The sequence below is a fragment of the Triticum aestivum genome, chromosome 5A, assembly GCF_018294505.1.
Source record: "Triticum aestivum cultivar Chinese Spring chromosome 5A, IWGSC CS RefSeq v2.1, whole genome shotgun sequence".
Classification (NCBI taxonomy): Eukaryota; Viridiplantae; Streptophyta; class Magnoliopsida; order Poales; family Poaceae; genus Triticum; species Triticum aestivum.
Window position 1 is genome coordinate 703,057,916 of NC_057806.1, and position 13,528 is coordinate 703,071,443.

The 13,528-nt window shown below is 43.4% G+C and overlaps 1 pseudogene; it reads left to right on the forward strand.

Moving 5' to 3' along the window:
- Nucleotides 1-9,756: 9,756 nt before the first annotated feature.
- On the forward strand, nucleotides 9,757-12,996 carry LOC123101841 (uncharacterized; annotated as a pseudogene).
- Nucleotides 12,997-13,528: the final 532 nt, after the last annotated feature.

Here is a 13,528-nt window from a genome sequence, read left to right on the forward strand (position 1 = left end):
GTAATAAGAGATATGTAATGCACCCACAACATAAGAAGAATATTCGATCTCTCGTCATCTTGTTTTGTCGAGGCGTTTGGGGTGGATAGTTTCGTAAAAGGAGATACGTAATGCACCCACACATAATAAGAACATTCGATCTCCCGTCATCTTGTTTTGTCGAGACATCTAGCGGGGGGTAGTTTCATAAAAGGAGATACATACTGCACCACAATATAAGAAGAATGTTCGATCTCTTGTCATCTTGTTTGGTCGATATGTCTCGGGTGGATAGTTACGTAATAAGAGATATGTAATGCACCACATGATAAGAAGAATATTTGATCTTCCATCAACTTTGACCGACGAACTCTATGTATAAACCAAACCCGGATGTCCATCTCTCACCCACCACCATCCGCTTGTTGTGCCCACATGATATCACTCGCCGAGCCAATATTGCTCTCTCCTCTCCCCCCTCTCTGAGCGAGGGCCATCCTCTTGTCTCATGTCATGCATCCAAATCCTCACAGACTATTCGGGATTGTTGCATGGAAAACAAATATTTATTTCCTATGGATTCACCCAAGATCAATCTACTAGATGCTAGCAACGAGTGGGAGTTTGTTCACATACCCTTGTAGACCGAAAGCGGAAACGTTCAACGAACGTGGTTAATGTAGTTGTACTTTCTTCATGATCCAATCCAATCAAGCACCGCACGAATGTCACCTCCGAGATATGCACACGTACAAACTCGGTGACGTCTCCTCCTTCTTGATCCAACAAGAAAGACGGAGAAGTGGGATCTAGGCCAGCACAATGATGTGGCGGTGGAGTTCATGGTGGAGCTTCGGTAGGGCTTCGCCAAGAGACCGCGGAGAGGTGGGTGGAGTAACAGGGAGGGGAGGCGCCAAGGGATGGATGGCCTGCTGCCCCTGCTCCCCCTTTATATAGGCTGGGGAGCTGAGAGGCTTGGTCCCCAAGCCCCTAGGGCTGGAGGCCAAGGGTGGGGGAGGAAATCCCATCCTTTCCTTCCCCACCGATCGTGATCCCTTATCCTCCATGATATGATCCTATTCCTTTTAAGAGGGATCTTGGTGCGTCTGGACCAGGGGTGTGGAGCCTTGAAGTTTTCAAGTTTTGGTTGAGATATTGATATGGGGAGAATAAGGAGTGGAAAAACCCTAATCTTGGGGATGCCCAAGGCACCCCAAGGTAATATTCAAGGAAGAATCAAGTGTCCAAGCTTAGGGATGCGCCAGATGGCAACCCCTCTTTCGTCTTCAGCATTATCGGTAACTCACCTATATTTTTATTTGTCACATGATATGTGTTTTGCTTGGTGCGTATTTTCGTTTTGTTTGTTGTTTGAATAAAATACTTGGTTCTTAAATATTGAATTGGAGAGAGATCTCACATAGCTACTTAATTGTTTGACTACTCATTGATCTTCACTTATATCTTTTGGAGTAGTTTGTCATTCACATTTCTGCTTCACTTACATCCTAAGAGTAAATTGTTGAATGGATTGAATATCATAAATCTGGAATTATCTATGTTCCATATGATTAGTAATATTTTCACATTGGGTTTAGTAAGTAAAATCTATTGAACTTTGAAAATCACAATATTAGTTATAGAAGCAATTTATGAATGATTAGTATAAGGAAGAGGACTTTCACATACAAATATATTATCTTGGACATCTTTTTGTGAATACCCACTAGTTATTTTCGACGCTGATCAAATTAGTTAAAGTTGGACAAGGAATACAACGTAATGAGTTATGGTTGGGTATATTTGCATAAAATATATATTGTTATGGATCCTCCAACATGTAGTGGTTGTTTATAATCTTTGCTAGCCAAAAATTTCTGTACTAAGGGGGAACACTGCTTGTGCATCCAAAATCCTTGAGCCAAGCTTCTTCCATGAGTATTCATCATACCTACCTATATATGATATTACCCTGTCGTTCCATGTAAATTTCCATGTGCCATCTCTAAAACCCTCAAATAAACATATGTTTTGTGTGCCTGTACCGCTCATGGAGCGACGGGGCGGTCCATATCTTCCAAGCTAAGTGGGTTATTCTCACGACGGGAGTTTATTCACTCGTCTTGCACAAGAGAGGTTGGTATTTTGGATGCCCAGTCCCGTTAAACAAAAACAAAGAAAAATATAATACAACAAACTTCCCCTGGAAAGTTGATTGTTTGGAGGGCACCCGTGGATTCGACTACCATGGCTTGTGACTGTATGGTTGTGGGGGAGTAAATCTTTTCCTTTTTGCATGGGAACCGACAATAATGCGTTTAGCATGGAAGATATTGAAAATATTTTGTCATGACATTGACAGGAAAAGCACACCGCTCAAAATGTATTCATCTCTGTTTTTAGTAGTGAGCTCTGGCACAAAAGCAAATCCATGCTTCCATCTGCGAAGGGCATATCTTTTACTTTTTTGTTAATTTTATTTTTGTTGAGTCAAGTTCTTATTCCAATCTCAATTAGGCTCCACTTGGCAAGCATCATGCGGCGGGGAAAGATCCAAGCACATATATCCAGTCAAGTATATTTGATCATGAATTATTATTGGTGACAATTATCTCTATGATAAGTAAGTTGTGAGGCAAAACGTTAAGCCCCTATCTTCCTCTATGTTCGATGGATGCTATTTGTTCTAAAAATATGCTTTGAGTACTAGCAACCATAGAAGAATATGTGATAATTGAGTATGTGGAGCTCTTACTTAGACTTTTATGAAAGTAAGATGCATTGAACTTGTTTGGTGACTAAGAACATAGGTTGTTAAGTTTCAAGAGAATGCATTATTTGAACTGTAACGTGTGAATTGATTGCTAATTTATCATGATGAGTTTTATGAGAAAAAGTTGTTGTTTATGATGCTAGGAAAGGTAATTGAAATTATCATTGATCAAACTTATGCACTATGCTAGCATTCAAAATTCATAAGTTATTTCTTTTATCATTTACCTACTCGAGGATGAGTAGGAATTGAGTTTGGGGATGCTGATACGTCTTCAACATATCTATAATTTATGAAGTATCCATGCCATATTTACAATAGTTTTATATAGTTTTGGTGCACTTTATATGATTTTCATAGACTAACATATCTAACATTCTTAAGAAGTTGATCCCGTGCCCAGTGATACTTGCTATTTTCTGCATTTTTTGGTTTTCTAGAAAATCCATACCAAATGAAGTCCAAACGTGACAAAACTTTTTGACGATTTTTTCTAGACAAAATAGACCCTACAAGCTTCTAGAGGAGACCGGGCAAGAAGCGAGGAGGCGACAAGGCAACAGGGCGCGCCCTGGGGGGGGGGGGAGGAAGGCGCACCCTAATGCCTTGTGGCCCCCTTGTGGCACCTCTTCGCTTGATTCCAATGCTGAAAATTCTTATATATACAAAACCTCCAAAAGTTAACCTATCTAGATGAGTTTTTCCGCCGCCGCAAGCCTCTATTTGGAGCGACCTCATCCAAAGCTCCATTTTGACACCCTACCGGAGGGGGGAAGTCATCACCAGAGGCCATCTTTATCATCCCCGTTACTTCCATGATGAGGCGAGACTAGTTCACCCTCGGGGCTGATGGTATGTACCAGTAGCTATGTGTTTGATCTCTCTCTCTCTCGTGATCTTGATAGGACACTATCTTGATGTATCATGAGCTTTATTAATATATATGAATCATATGGTGTTCTTCCCTCTCTATCTTTGTTGTGATGAATTGAGTCTTGCCCTTTGAGGTTTTGTTATTATTGGATTGAATATTTTGGATTTGAGATCACTTGATATATGTCTTGCATGTGGATACCCATGGTGACAATGGGGGTATTCTATTGAGTCGCTTGATATATGTTTTGGTAATCAACTTGCGGGTTCCCAAGGTGACATTGGGGTAATCTAGGCACATAGGTTGATACACGTTTTCATCATAGTTTCTCCGATAGAAACTTTGGGGTAATCTTTGAAGTTCTTTGTGGTGGATTGAATATTATGAATCTGAAGTTGTTTGATGCATATCAAATAATTAACTCACTGATACTTGTGATGGCATTGGAGTATATATGTGACATTAGAGTTGATTGATGCGTATCATGTGGTGTTATTTTAGCACAAACTCTAGGGCTGTTTGTAACACTTATAAAGATGGCTGAATAGATTGATCGGATAGGAAAACTTGGAGGTGGTTTGCTACTTACAACAATTTCATCTTATGTTCTCCACTATTGATAAGAACTTTGGAGTGATTCTTTGTTGCATGTTGATGGATTATTATATGATTTAGTTATGTTAGCACTATTGAGGGATTGCACTAGTGAAAGTTATGTTAGCCTTGTTTCTAAGAATTGAGACACCGTTTTTACTCACTATTGTTAATTGATACTTTGTTGTTTTTATTATTTTAGATCACAAAAACATACATCTACTATCCATACTACACTTGTATCACCATCTCTTCACCGACTAGTGCACAAATACAATTTATCATTGTATTTGGTGTGTTGGGGACGCAAGAAATTTCTTGTATTTGGTTGTAGGGTTGTTTGAGAGAGACCATCTTCATTCTATGTTTACCACGTATTGATAAACCTTAGATCATCACTCCAGGGAAATTTGTTGTTTTCCTACGAAACTCTGCGCTTGGAGGCCCAACAGAGTTGATGTCTACTACACAACCTTCTTCTTATAGACGTTGTTGGGCCTCCAAGTGCAGAGGTTTGTAGGACAGTAGCAAATTTCCTCAAGTGGATGACCTAAGGTTTATCAATCGGTGGGAGGCGTAGGATGAAGATGGTCTCTCTCAAGTAACCCTGCAACCAAATAACAAAGAGTCTCTTGTGTCCCCAACACACCCAATACAATGGCAATTGTATAGGTGCACTAGTTCGGCGAGGAGATGGTGATACAAGTGCAATATGGGGGTAGATAAAGGTTTTTGTAATCTGAAAATAAAAAAGCAAGGTAACTAATGATAATAGTGAGCACAAACGGTATTGCAATGCTTTGAAACAAGGCCTAGGGTTCATACTTTCACTAGTGCAAGTTCTCTCAACAATAATAACATAATTGGATCATATAACTATCCCTCAACATGAAACAAAGAGTCACTCCAAAGTCACTAATAGCGGAGAACAAACGAAGAGATTATGGTAGGGTACGAAACCACCTCAAAGTTATCCTTTTCGATCGATCTATTCAAGAGTCCGTAGTAAAATAACATGAAGCTATTCTTTCCGTTCGATCTATCATAGAGTTCGTACTAGAATAACACCTTAAGACACAAATCAACCAAAACCATAATGTCACCTAGATACTCCATTGTCACCTCAAGTATCCGTGGGTATGATTATACGACATGCATCACACAATCTTAGATTCATCTATTCAAACCAACACAAAGTACTTCAAAGAGTGCCCCAAAGTTTCTATCGGAGAGTCAAGAAGAAAACGTGTGCCAACCCCTATGCATAAGTTCACGAGGTCACGGAACTCGCGAGTTGATCACCAAAACATACATCAAGTGGAGCACATGATATCCCATTGTCACCACAGATAAGCACGTGCAAGACATACATCAAGTGTTCTCAAATCCTTAAAGACTCAATCCGATAAGATAACTTCAAAGGGAAAACTCAATTCATCACAAGAGAGTAGAGGGGGAGAAACATCATAAGATCCAACTATAATAGCAAAGCTCGTGATACATCAAGATCGTACCACCTCAAGAACACGAGAGAGGGAGATCAAACACATAGATACTGGTACATACCCTCAGCCCCGAGGGTGAACTACTCCCTCCTTGTCATGGAGAGTGCTGGGATGATGAAGATGGCCACCGGAGAGGGATTCCCCCCTCCGGCAGGGTGCTGGAACGGGTCTAGATTGGTTTTCGGTGGCTACGGAGGCATCTGGCGGTGGAACTCCCGATCTAGGTTATTTTCTGGAGGTTTCTGTATTTATATGAATTTTTGGCGTAGGTCTCACGTCAAGAAGGTGCCCGAGTCGTCCACGAGGTAGGCCCATGTGCTCGAGGGGGGGGGGGGGGGGAGGAGGGGGGCGCGCCCCCACCCTCGTGGATGACCCGGGACTCTTCGGGCCCAACTCTTTTACTTCGGGGTCTTCTTTTGGTCCATAAAAAATCATCAAAAATTGGCATGTCAATTGGACTCCGTTTGGTATTCCTTTTCTGTAAAACTCACAAACAAGGAAAAACAGAAACTGGCACTGGGCTCTAGGTTAATAGGTTAGTCCCAAAAATCATATAAAATAGCATATAAATGCATATAATACATCCAAGGTTGATAATATAATAGCATGGAATAATAAAAAATTATAGATACGTTGGAGACGTATCAAGAGTCTACAAGAATAAAAGTTGCATGGTAGACATCAAGCTATTTCTGGCGCTGTTGCCAGGGAGTTGAGTGCTATAGTTGAGGATTTTGGCCCTTGGAGAGACAAATTTTAGAGCCTCTTCTAGTTCTAGTTCTCCTGTTCTAGTTCTAGTTCTTATTGATCCAATTAGAGCTAGTTCTAATCCTCGCCAGTCCTCATTATTAGAAGCCAATGTGGTTCTAATCTCCTCCCTCTAATTCTCCGGCAGTGATTAGCTCTTGAGGGCGAAGCACTGCTGGATCGTGAAGACCGTACACTTGTAAATTGTGGACAGGCTATGCTTTTGGTCTTCCATTCGAGGGATCATTTATGGATGGTTTGAGGGACTTCAATTATAATCTACAATTACTCTTGTTCCGTTGCAACTCGGAGTTGGTAATGATCCGATCCGAAATCTTTATATAACAAATCCAATGTCAATCCTTTTGTTATAAGTGAAATAAACTTAAACATGGCTGATTCCACCTATACGCAATGCTTTATGTGATCTAGGTGTTTCTACTATCCTGAAATATTTATATAATAAACTCAATGTCGGTCCTTTGTTATAAAATTGAGCATGGATGATTCCACTTGCACGCAAGCAGTAGGTTTTTTTTTGCAGATGAGGCAGTATGATGCGGACCATCCTACGGACATCACCATGTCAAGAGTCCGTTTGGCGAGTGACACGTGTGACATCTACTCCACAGAGACAAAGGTGAATCATCTACTTCACGGACACAAAGGTGAATCATCTCCTTTACGCGTGTTCACTTGACCCCTTCAAGGATGGTATACTACTTGACACTCCGTTCGTGTGCAGACATAGGTATTATCGGAGCACCATGGACGATGAGGAGGAGTGCGAGCACAAGTGTACAACTACACCATCCACGAGGGAAGCATGGAAGCGAAGACGGAAGAAGACGGAGATAGCTCCCAGGACCCGGACATCCGGCCACAGCCCCATACATCCGGCCCCTGAAGGTGACTACAGCAGCAGCCCAGCCGATGAGCTATAGGGCTCGGACATCCGGCCCAGGCCCCAGACATCCGGCCCAGCCCCAGAAATCCAGCACTCCATCACAGAACCTCATCGAAGCCGGTCTCCCAGGCCCCGGACATCCGGCACCCCCTCGAAGGCCCGGACATCCGCCCCCTGTTCCCACATAGTAAAAGGGCCGAAGGCCATGTATCTCTTCCCACTTACCCCTTTGTGGCTTAGATTATAAATAGACCACCCCTCCTCCTAGTTAGAGTTAGCATTGTGATAGCTCATTTAGAGATAGAGCTTTGCTCATCCTTGTGGTTGTCCTCCATTCGAGAGACCACGACCTCTACGGAGAAGATCCACACTTGGATTCAAGACCCCTCGCGGGAAGATCCCTCACGGACTGAAGACCTCCTCAGGGAGATGAACTACTTACCTCTTGTAACCCCCTTTATTGGATTTGGATCGTGTATCTCTTTGTGTTCATGGATCTAGCACATGTGTGATCATTCGTGTTGATTCGAGTGTTTCCTCTTGTTTCCCCTCGTGATTTCCCTCATGTTTCCCCTCGTGATTTCCCTCATGTTTCCCCTTGTGTTCTTTGTGTTCATCGTAGGATCCCCTCCATTTCGTGAAAGATCAGACTTAGGGTTTCCACCCTACATCATCTTGGTATCATGAGCCACGTTGATCACGAATTTGGAGCCCATACCCTTGTTTTCTAGCCTTGTTTTGCTTGATTTTGTCCCAAATTTCAAAAATCCTCACCAAAAATAGCCCCCAATTTTTTTGTGATTTGTTGGTTTGATGATGTTTTGTTGATTTTGATCCATGGATTCGTTGTGTCGTGAGTAGATCTAACTAGGAGGAGGGGGATATTTATATATAGTCCAAGTCATGTAGGGGTAAGTGGGAAAGGTATACATGGGCTTCGGCCCGTTACTATGCATAGACAGAGGGGGGCCGGATATCCGGGCCTTCGAGGGGATGCTGGATGTCCGGGCTATGGGGGACGAATGTACGAGGCCTGGGAGACCGGATCCGGCGAGGTTTTGTAATGGAGTGCCGGATTTCTGGGGCCGGGCCAGATGTCTGGGTGGCTCAGGCCGGATGTCCGGGGCTTGGGCCGGATGTTCGGGCCCTGTAGCTTGTTGGTTGGGCTGCTGCTGTAGTCATCTTCAAGGGCCAGATGTTCGTGGCTGTGGCCGGATGTCCGGGTCTTGAGAGCTATCTCCGTCTTCTTCCGTCGTTGCTTCCAAGCTTCCCTCGTGGATGGTGTAGTAGTACACTTGCGCTCGCACTCCTCCTCGTCGTCCATGGTGCTCTGACAATACCTATTTATGCACACGAATGGAGTGTCAAGTAGTATACCATCCTCAAAGAGGTCAAGTGAACACGCTCAAAGGAGATGATTCACCTTTGTCTATGTGAAGTAGATGTCCGTAGGATGCTCCGCGTCATCTCCCCCCCCCCCCCCCCCCCGTGGGAAAGATCTGTGGGTATGATTATACGATATGCATCACACAATCTCAGATTCATCTATTCAACCAACACAAAGAACTTCAAAGAGTGCCCCAAAGTTTCTACCGGAGAGTCAAGACGAAAACGTGTGCCAATCCCCATGCATAAGTTCACGAGGTCACGGAACTCGCAAGTTGATCACCAAAACATACATCAAGTGGATCACGTGAAATCCCATTGTCACCATAGATAAGTACATGCAAGACATACATCGAGTGTTCTCAAATCCTTAAAGACTCAATCCGATAAGATAACTTCAAAGGGAAAACTCAATCCATTACAAGAGAGTAGAGGGGGAGAAACATCATAAGATCCAAATATAATAGCAAAGCTCGCGATACATCAAGATCGTGCCGACTCACACCACTAGGAAAATGCTTATACATAGAAATTTACCAGTAGAGTTTGTTTGTGTCCCCACGCTACTGGTAATTACCAGTAGCGCTGGGTACAAAGCACACTACTGGTATGGCTTAGCAGCAGCATTGGTTTCTTTGGAGCACGCTACTCGTAAATAATTCTCGACCGTGCCCCATGGAAAAACCATAACAATTGCGTGGGTGGTAAACCTACGCCACTGCTAATGGGATAACCGTAGCGCCGGTGAGACACCCTGCGCTACCGCTAGCACAGTCCGTCAGTCCCACACTGGACCACCCCCGATCCATTACCCACCCCACCAACTATCCCAGTTCAACCCCACATCGCACCCATCCCCAATCCAGATTCCCTCCACCTCCTCTCCTCTCCTCTGCCACCGGGATCCCCTCCCGGTTCTTCTCCGGAATAAGGCGACAGAGCGAGAAGGGAAAGGGTAAGGGGAAGCAGTGTGTGTCGACGCGATGGAGCAATGGCGGACAAGCTGAGCCGGGAGCTGGTGCTGTACGCCGTCGGCCACACGGCGCTGCTCACCGGGGGCGGAGGGGGGAAGGGCCAGCTCGACTCGTTCGCCTCCATCGCCTCCTATGGCTTCCTCTCCGTCCGCACCCCGCGATCAATGGTACCAATCCGCCCCCACCCCCTCTCGCACTCTGCACGGTTGCTCTGCTTTGCTTGCCCCCCATTAAACTGAGAGGCTTCTGGTCTTGTCTCCCAACCCAGAGGATGGAGGGGACAGGAATAGCGACTTGATTCTCGAGCTAGCGCAGCTGCTCGACGTGTACGATGCCCTCTACCCTGCCAAGGTGCGATCCTACTCTCCGGGTTTGCGTCTAGGCGAAGTAGTTGTAGAGAGGGTTTGAGTATGCGATGCTGCTTGTATTTGTTTCACATTAGGATGGGGAAATTTCCCGGGTGGATCCGCAGGAGCTAGTAGTCCCCAAGCTATCCGAGAGGCTTGATGTGTGTGTGATCTTTTGCTTTGATTACTATCAGTGTATCCATTGTAAATGCTAGGGCTGACTCTGCTGCTGAACATTCAGGTTCATGGGGCGGAGAGCTGCTATCGTCAGCAATTGCCCCAATGTTAGCTCATTCGCGGCGAATCTTGGCTTCCACGTTTTTGGAACTGAGGATTTTGCTGCGCAGTCAGGTTCTGGCAGCATTTCTAAGGACACTAGAATAATCGACCGGGCGTTCACTCTGCTGGGATTTGCAGAGGGGAATGTACAGGATGTGTCTGAATTCGATCTGGTGTTTGTGCATGCCGCACTGGAGAACACAACCAACAAGCTTGGGAAATTAGGGATGAAGACGGATCTCAACCGGCTTGACAAATTGCTGGCTTCAGTCATGGAAGCTGCGCCGGTCGGTTCAATTGTCGCTGTCTGTATTCATGTTTCTGTTATCTTGAGCTATGGATCAGCTACTGGAAATAAGGAAGAGACATGCCTCATCTTGAACTCTTCAACCGAAACTGATTCCGACTTGAAGTTACTCCGTCCACGCCAGATCTACACTATGAAAGCAGGAAAGACGTTGGAGGACGTCAGGTAAATGTTGTTCTTAGATAGCAAAAAAATGTCATAACAGATGTTTTGAAGTGCAATCTTTATTGCAGAAAAATGTTCCTTTAGATTCTGTATGTGTTTGATGTGAGTTGAACCATATCATGGCCTTCCATATAAAACCTGTTTGTCATTTCCAGTCAATTTTTTGGTGTACAAAATGACTCTGCAATGGCTTGTATCACAACCATTTAGCCATCTCATGAAAGCTAACAGCCACCTTTTGATTTTGTGAAGTGAAGTTGAAAAATGCCATTCTAATGCATGACAGGACATGACTAAATTATTTTACAGTAGATGCTAGATCAGTCTATGTGGCATTTTGTTGTGTTACGCACTCAATGTGATGGAGCAATGTATTGTACAATGAAAGCACATCTGTGTACAATGACACGTCTAGACTTACACAAATAACTTTATTATGCATATCCTGCAGGAATCATCATCCAATGCTACTGGCACAGTGGTAACAAGGAGTAACACGTTCTGATTTGGCCAAGGAGTTCTCTTTTGAGGAATTTATAAAGGTCTGCTTAATGCACTTTTTAGAATGTTTGTCTGAATCATAGAAACTTTATCAAATAATACTATATATGCAAGTTTGTTCCCGGGATCCTGTTTATTACTTTGTTTCTTCAGTTGTTTATAATGGACAAACACTGCAGTTCTCCCTTTTCCTAGTGTGGGTACTGGTGCTAGCATTAGAAACATGACGGTACCTTTTTTAGGAAATAGAGTTTGTAGATTAGAATAAGCCATGTAGTATTGATATTAATTCCTTGGGTAGTGGGAAGTTTATGTGATAATATAGTAACTATGGTATTACAAATTCTCAACCTCCTCTTTTGATTCATAACAAAATCATTTCAATAGAATGGCAGGGCTTCTCTTCTGTACAACCAACTTTACCCAATTGCTTCCACAGAGCAACACCAAACTCCACACTTAGCATCATTGTGTTAGTGCAACACCAATTCAGCACTTAGAATCATTGTATTTTGTCATTGAACTTCAGTTTTGTAGGTATGTGACAGATTTATTGCCCGTAAGCTTGTGCAACGGTTTTATGACAAAGCCCTTGTGTTTGGTCTAAAGGGCTATGCAAAGCTGTAAGTATCTGGTCCTCAGTAAGCATTTTTACATCACTCTTTTTACCGAATCTCCAGTTTTGACGTCATTCTTACTGTTTCGGTTTTGGTGCTACTGCTATACTCTCCTGTAAATTCCTACTATGTGTATATATGAAACCTAATTTTAGTCTTTTTTAATAAATTAAATTCTCACTTGAGGACAAAAGATAGACCTTGTCTATCTACCCTTGTTCAGTGATGCCATTTTTTGTAGTTCTAATTCTTCTAGGTAGTACCAACAAAGAGCAGACCAAATGATTTCTTCAAGAAAGAGGAAAAGCACATTAACTTTAGAATTCATTTGTCAAGTCTGTGAACTGGCAGGTATATATGTTCAGGCTTCAGTTTGTATAGTCACTATGCTCTACCAATAGTAGATTCATGGACTTTGTTATCTTCGAAAACGTGAAAGATATCAAAGTATTGAAGTGACTACTTAGAAAAATGGATAGATAGAAAATTACCGAAAGAATTATGCCTCTAACTGCTTATGTACTTCGTAGGTGCTGTTTCTTTTTAGGGCTTCCAACACAACAGAATTGCTTCTAATCTTTTGCGTTATCTTTTGTCGTGGAAGTAACTATGTGCTGCTTCAGTGTGTAGTTAAGTTGTGCATTATGGCTTAAATAAGAATCTCGGAAAAAATTGTAGCACATTGGCATCGACATGTACCGCATTGTTTTTCTGTGTCATTCTTCTGAAGAATCTAAAGTTTCTAAATCTCTGTTGGTAATGCTGCAGGCTTGTGGTGGCGACGTTGAAGGTCGTCGAGAGGTTCGTGGACTGGATGGTGTCGTGGCTGCCGATGGATTCCTTTGTCCGCTGGTGGTGAGGCACGAGCACGACATCGATCGAGGCCTGCTGGAGCTGAGGGTCAGGGCGAGGGACGTGACGACGTCACAACTCAAGGCGGCGGCCGCTGTCGATCAGGTGTGGCTCGCGAGGCTGCTCGATGTGTTTCGTCGCAGCTGTAGGCCACGTGATCAGGCCGGGCAGGCTTTGCACATTGACTAGGCACACAACACTATGTGATAGGAATTATACATGAGTTGCCGCTAGCTACAATGAGAAATTGTGTGATGGTAGATACGACAATTGTGTGACAAAATGGAATTGCTTCATTTTATTTTTTTAATTCCTAATAAGTTACTAGTAGCGTGGGGAGGAAACTGGGCGCTACTAGTATATAGGATACTAGTAGCATTTGTAGCTTACCAACGCTAGTACTATTTCATTATTGGTAGCGCGTGTACATAATAGCAGTAGCGCGGGTGGAACACACTACTAGTAACTTTTTTAGCTACAGCGTGGGGTAAAAAACGCGCTACTGCTAAAATTTAGCTGTAGCGCCGTAGCAGTAGTGTGGGTTCATGTGCTACTGGTATGCAAAAAACCTACGCTACTGGTAGTGTTTTTCCTAGTAGTGTCAAGAACACGAGAGAGAGAGAGAGATCAAACACATAGCTACTAGTACATACCCTCAGCCCCGAGGGTGAACTACTCCCTCCTCGTCATGGAGAGCGTCGGGATGATGAAGATGGCCACC